This window comes from Mus caroli, chromosome 15, assembly GCF_900094665.2.
Source record: "Mus caroli chromosome 15, CAROLI_EIJ_v1.1, whole genome shotgun sequence".
NCBI lineage: Eukaryota > Metazoa > Chordata > Mammalia > Rodentia > Muridae > Mus > Mus caroli.
The window spans coordinates 86,733,335-86,740,156 of NC_034584.1; the positions used below are offsets into that span (position 1 = coordinate 86,733,335).

Sequence of the window (6,822 nt, forward strand, 5' to 3'; positions counted from 1 at the left end):
CCTTACCTTGATGGTCATGGACTATAATCCTCTGGAATCATGAGCCCCAAATTAAACCTTTTCTTTTAGAAGTTACCTTGATCATGATGTTTTCTCATGGCAGTAGAGAAGTAACTAAGACAGGGTTTTTTTCTCTTTGTTTTTGTTTCTTGAAGGGGTAGAGAAAGAATATGAAGTTAGGTGGGAAGGAAATTGGAAGGATCTAGAAGGAGTTAAGAAGGTGAAAGAATAAGATAAAAATATTATATTAAACAATTTTATTTTAAAAATTAATAACTTCTTAGTCTCTCATAACTAACAAAATAATTTATAAACTAAAAGGCAGGAAAATTAAACTATAGATATTAATATCTATCACTATAAATTAGAGTAAAAACAAATGTAACTACTGTAAAATGTGTCTCCTTGTTGAAAAGAACATACAAGGTAGAATAAAACTATGATGGAGAACATTCTAGTATTATTCTAATGTTACTCTTCATAATATTCTGTACAATGCTATTGCAACAGGAGTTAGTAAGTTAGTAAAACAAAGACACACTTTCAAATTATTTCTAAGTATCTTAAACACTTCAGTTTACCATGTATCATATAATTGTATGGTGCTCAGGAGCCTTTCTGTACATTCCCACTGCCTCAGTTATAAATATTAGCTCACGTTTAGGAGTTCCACATGCTCCCTCTCACAGAAACGATGCCTGCCATGCATCCACAATGATATTTAGGATTGTTTTTAAATGCGAGAGGAAAATACTATCAATATTGCAATTACCCAGCCTACCCTCAATTCAACAGCACCCTTCCCGGAGCAATTTAGTCTTTATTCCACCTTTTAAAGCCTTCAATTTTGTTTTATAGAAACACTACTGTTTCCACCTCATAGTTCACTGTTTTAAATAATGCGAAACTGAAAAATAATTACATATTGTGAATCATTTTCAGACAGCATAGCAAAGCCTAGGGCTGCGGCTGAGGGTAGAGTGTTTGCTGAGCTGGTCTTCTTAGCCAGTATAGAGCAAGCATTTCCTGTACAGGAGCACAGATTTTCTACATGAACCACACTTTTACATCATGACTATGAAATGTTTCTAAAGCACAAAGCTTTTCTTTTCTATGTGTCTGAGCATGGCTTTACACTTGGATCTGGCATCCATCTTTAGTCCTTTTTTACATGGTTCAAAGTACAGGGTGGATTAGACTTCCGCTATCCAAAGGACAGTCTTGAGGCTACAAAAGGACAAACTAGAGCCACAGAGAAAACATTCGCAGACTGTAACTAAGTAACTAAGTTGTATTCAGCAGAATTGTTATCCGAAAACTCATAAATGTCAATTAAAATTCAGACAAAATTTTACAGTGTATAAAATATCTGAGCAGACATTTCACCAAGGGACATATGCATGAGAAATAAGCACATAAACTATTCTTCCCATCATGAGTCTCCTGGGAACATCAAACATTAACACCAGGTGTAAATGCACACCTGTCAGAATGGCTGCAATGAAAGCAACTGGCCACACCGGGACCCAAACTGTGAGTGCAAAGCAAAGCTCTACAGTCACTGTAGAGACACTTACACAGCATCCATGATGTCTCATGGGATAACAGGTACAAGGCAAACATGTGAAGTGAGTTCCTGGTATGCACAGGTATTCTAAACCATTAGTCTCATGTGTCATAGATGTCAATTGATGTGATATGTTCAGAATACAAAATGGCATAGCAAGAGACTAACACATTTGTGATAGAGATGTTAGCTTTTTTAGAAATCCAATCTCGTTACAAACACACCAGACACACACATGTGCACAAACACACACACACACACAAGCACTATCAGAGGTATAAGGGGTTCATTAAGTTCTCACCCACAGAATGTATGCCCAGGAGAGAGGTGCCACTTCACCCTCTAACACCAACAGCATGGGGCATGAGACTCTCCTCTGTTTGCCACGAAAGCAAGAACACAGAGTGGTCCTTGACTACTTATCTGAACCACCCAATGCTCAAGAGATGGGGGCAAATCCAAAATGGAGTAATTGGATCCTTAGATGACTAATACTCAAGATGGAGTAAAATCATGGTACATGCTTCTGAGAAAGTTACATTAGAGAGATAGTAGTGTCTCTGTGTGTGGTATGAGTAACAAACCAGTCTTACAGGGAAAAAGTGTACAACAGAAAAAAATATGACACTTTTGTTTGTCACAAGACAGACAGAAGACAGATGGACCTACCCACCACACACACACACACACACACACACACACACACACACACATACACACATACATCTTACTTGGCCAAGAAACAAAATATCAGAGTTTCAAGAAGACCTCCCTTCTCATGGTGAATTAAACCCACATCCAAGTTGTGTTAAGCGTGGGGGCTATACGTTCTTGCCTTGTCTTCAGTGGCAAGACCTCCTATAACATTCCATTAATCCTTAACAGAAATAGAGAGCACCTCGTCAATGCCTCGTGTCTTCAGGTTCCTTTTATTACAAGAGTTTAGCTTTCAGATGGACAAGTAAAACATTTATAAAAGTGTTTGGTTGATATCTCTGGGAGGTCTGCTCTTTTCTGAAGGAAAATGGAGGAGGAGTGGATCTGGGGAAGAGGGGAGGTGGGGGAGAGGAACTGGGAGGAGTGGAGAAGGAGACACAGCAGTCAGGATATAATGTTAGAGAAAAGCACAGATCGATCAATCGATCAATAGATTGATAGATAGATAGATAGAATTTATGAATGAATGAATGAATGAATGAATGAATGAATGAATTCAACCCAATAAGTATATCTTGAAGTAAAAATTACATGCTTTGGAGTCTTTAGAGTTATATGTTCACACAGTAGACCATGTGTTGAGTTCTGAATGTGAAACATGTAGTATGAATGTTCTCATGATTTAAAAGAGCTCTAACATATAACAAGGACAGATGCTCTACTATGCTCATAACAGCCTTATTTATAATAGCCAAAAGCTGGAAAGAACCTAGATATCCTTCAACAGAGGAATGGATACAGAAAATGTGGTACATTTACACAATGGAGTACTACTCAGCTATTAAAAACAATGATTAGAGTCCTCACACAGTGCCTCTGGCCACCGCCCTTCAGTCCCAGCTGCAAACAGTTCTGACTCCATTGCTCTTTCTACTCAGAGTTTCCCCGGTCTGAAGTCAGCCTGAAAGATGTCAGCCCTCAAAGCTGTCTTCCAGTATATCGATGAAAACCAGGACTGCTACGTCAAGAAACTTGCAGAATGAGTGGCCATCCAGAGCGTGTCCGCATGGCCGGAGAAGAGAGGAGAGATCAGAAGGATGATGGAGGTGGCAGCTGCCGATATCCAGAGGCTGGGGGGCTCCGTGGAGCTGGTGGATATTGGGAAGCAGAAACTCCCAGATGGCTCGGAGATACCACTTCCTCCCATTCTGCTGGGCAAGCTGGGCAGCGACCCCCAGAAGAAAACCGTGTGCATTTACGGGCACCTGGACGTGCAGCCTGCGGCCCTGGAAGGCGGGTGGGACAGCGAGCCCTTCACCTTGGTTTGCGGGAAGGCAAGCTGTATGGAAGAGGCTCCACGGATGATAAGGGGCCAGTGGCCGGGTGGATGAATGCCCTGGAAGCCTATCAGAAGACTGGTCAGGAGATCCCAGTCAACCTGCGGTTCTGCCTGGAAGGCATGGAGGAGTCTGGCTCCGAAGACCTGGATGAGCTCATTTTTGCCCAGAAAGACAAGTTCTTCAAAGATATGGACTATGTGTGCATTTCGGACAATTACTGGCTGGGGACGAATAAGCCGTGTATCACGTACGGCCTCAGAGGCATCTGTTACTTCTTCATCGAGGTGGAATGCAGTGACAAAGACCTCCATTCTGGGGTATATGGAGGCTCAGTGTACGAGGCCATGACGGATATCATTTCACTGGTGGGATGCCTGGTAGACAAGAAGGGGAAGATCCTCATCCCGGGCATCAACGATGCCGTGGAGCCTGTGACAGATGAAGAGCACGAGCTCTACGACCACATTGACTTCGATATGGAAGAGTTCGCCAAGGACGTGGGGGCTGAGACCCTTCTGCACAGCTGCAAGAAAGACATCCTGATGCACAGATGGCGATACCCGTCCCTCTCCCTCCATGGAATCGAATGGGCCTTCTCCGGTTCAGGGACCAAGACTGTGATCCTCAGGAAGGTGGTCGGCAAGTTCTCCATCAGGCTCGTGCCAGAGAGTGGGAGTGAAAGCTGGAACTACAAAGAAGACTGGATTCCCAGAAGAAGAGGAGACAGGCTTGCAGTGAATGGTTGCAGAATGGTGTAAGGATTGGCAGCTTGACTGGATTTAGAGTCATGTACTATGTGGGCATCCTCAAGAGGATGGCTCAGGAGAGCGTTCCCACCATCAATGTGTGCAGTGCCTCACCGTTCCAGAGGAACACAGCACACATGTGCCTGCTTTCCCTTTTTGACCACAGGCCTCTCTAGCCGCTGCCGCCATTTTCCGTCAGTGTTATGTCCCCAGCTTCTTCAGCCTTCCATCATGAACTCAGTTCCAGCAATTCTCTAAGTAACATCCATGCCTTCCAGGCACCCTGGGAAGTTCTGAAGAGTCCACCTTCTTGGATCAAGTAGCTACTTGGTTCTTTGCGTCTTCAGCATACCAGATGGTTATTCTTGGACTCCCCAGCACTAACTGCATAAACCAACTTAATAAATCTTTTCTTATAAATTGGTATAAATTCTTATAAACATTTACCCAATTATCAGGTTTCTTACCTCAAGAAATTAATTCTATCCTTCTAGAGAACCCTGAATAAGGTAGTTGCAGAAGTTTTAGATGATTGACAGGTAAATAGGCTGTATTCTATCCTCCAGCAGTGGCATAGACTTTGTGGTAGAATCAGAGAGAAGGTCAGGAATCCACATCAGAACCTCAACCAATGAGCAGGGTGCCCACCAACAAACATCCCAACTGCCATTGAGAGAGAACAGCCCTGGTGCTTCTGGTGCCAACACCAGAAGACAAGGCCCAGCCCTCCATGCTGGGCTATAAACAGAAACAAAGAGAGCCACCTCAGCCAAGGAGAAGGATTCCTTCCTAGTTCGCTTGGGCTGAGGAAGCCCTGGAATCCTGGGTAAAACTGACTAAAGAGAAGCTGCTTCACCTATGACCAGGAATGGAATCCCATCAACCTCCGTGGGTGGGAGCCCTGGCAGCTAAATTTCATTTATGAAAATAAATAAATGTGTCCTTTCTTTCACAGTAAGTACCACCAAACATTCATGTAAGTTAGAATCGCCATAGGAAAACACAGAAAAGAGGCCCTGTCAGACAACAAGACAGAAAACAATTATGGCATAAGATATGTGTTGATTGAAATTTTATAGAAAGTTTGTACCACTGTTTTTTCAAATGTAGCAAGGCCAGAAATAAAAGGGATGCTTATGAAATATTTCAAGGTAAATACAAAGCAAAACCTTATCTAGTTAGCATAGGCATTTCTGAGGGCCTGTACAAATAAAGACTAGAAAGCAGAAGGGAAACAAAGACTTCAGTCTTGTCCTATATTTTGAGTGGATGCTTGTCTTGTTGTACCTTTAACTTATTATTATTGTATTTCTTATCTTAAATTTGTGAGTTTTTTATCTTAATGATCTATAGCCAATTCACTTGCAAAGATTCAGTGCAACGCAGGTCTTCTATTGGGTGACTTATTTAATCATTTACTCAAAAATGTTTATCAAGCACATACAGAGGTCCCAGACACCATTTCAGATAGTATCACAGTAGCAAATAGAATAAAACGTAGATAGGTGACTGTAAGCATATACATTTTTTTTCAAAACCTACTTTTAATATTGGTTCTTAAATGCTTTAATGTCCCTTCTAACCCACCACCCACCAGAGGTCGTGGGGAAGGAAGATTACTAGGATACAGGGGAAGTGGACCTGCTTAGAAATGGTTCTTTGGAGCAAATCTGATCTCTGTTGTCAGGAAGTCAGCAGTTCAGTTCAATGGACTTAGCAGATGCAGCTGGGCAGTCCAGTTTGTCCAGTGTTGGGGGAGCCAACATGAATCAGCAGCAGTGGCACAACTGAGCTGAAACAGCTAGGCCTCCATCAAATTGGCACAAGTCAGCAGAATCAACCAGGACCAACACGGATGCCAGGAGATGCTGTGCCTTCTCTCAATGAAGCAGAGATCAGCGAAGATCAAGACATGAGACCAAGAAGTGTTGCAAAGCTAGCTATGCAAGCCCCTCTAACAGTTCATTGGGTCTATTTACATCCCTCCAAACATCACGTGTCTTTCCACAGGCTTTGCCTCATCACATGAGTCTGTCTTAACAAAACTCCATGGGAGGCTGTATACATTGACGTCACTCTGCCAATCAGTGTGAGTCTGAGGTAACAGCACAAAACCACCATAGCACCACCAGAAGGATTTGGGGGTCCTTTCTCTCTATAGAATCACAATAAATGGAGCTCAAAGTGCAGTGTAAGGCAAACCAAAACATACTTGTTGTTAGTGAAAAATCCTTCCTCACACGTCCTTTCATGTGCTTGCTTTAGCAAAACATCCTTTTACCTGTGTCTGCTTCAGCTAAACATCATTGGACATAACTGACTTTCCAATGAAACCAGGAATTTCCACTTCAGACAGCATGTTGGGAGAAGAACAGTCATAAGCAAAACAACAGCATGGGTATGTGCTTAATCCAAAATTTTAACTCGTGATTTAAGCTGCCTCTTGAAAAGTTAATAATACACAATATTCTGTAGGTAACTTCAGCATTAACATTCATCAAACTGGGGCGTG

General features: G+C 42.4%; 1 pseudogene; it reads left to right on the forward strand.

Moving 5' to 3' along the window:
• Positions 1 to 3,163: 3,163 nt before the first annotated feature.
• Positions 3,164 to 4,322, forward strand: LOC110310090 (annotated as a pseudogene).
• The last annotated feature ends 2,500 nt before the right edge of the window (positions 4,323 to 6,822 follow it).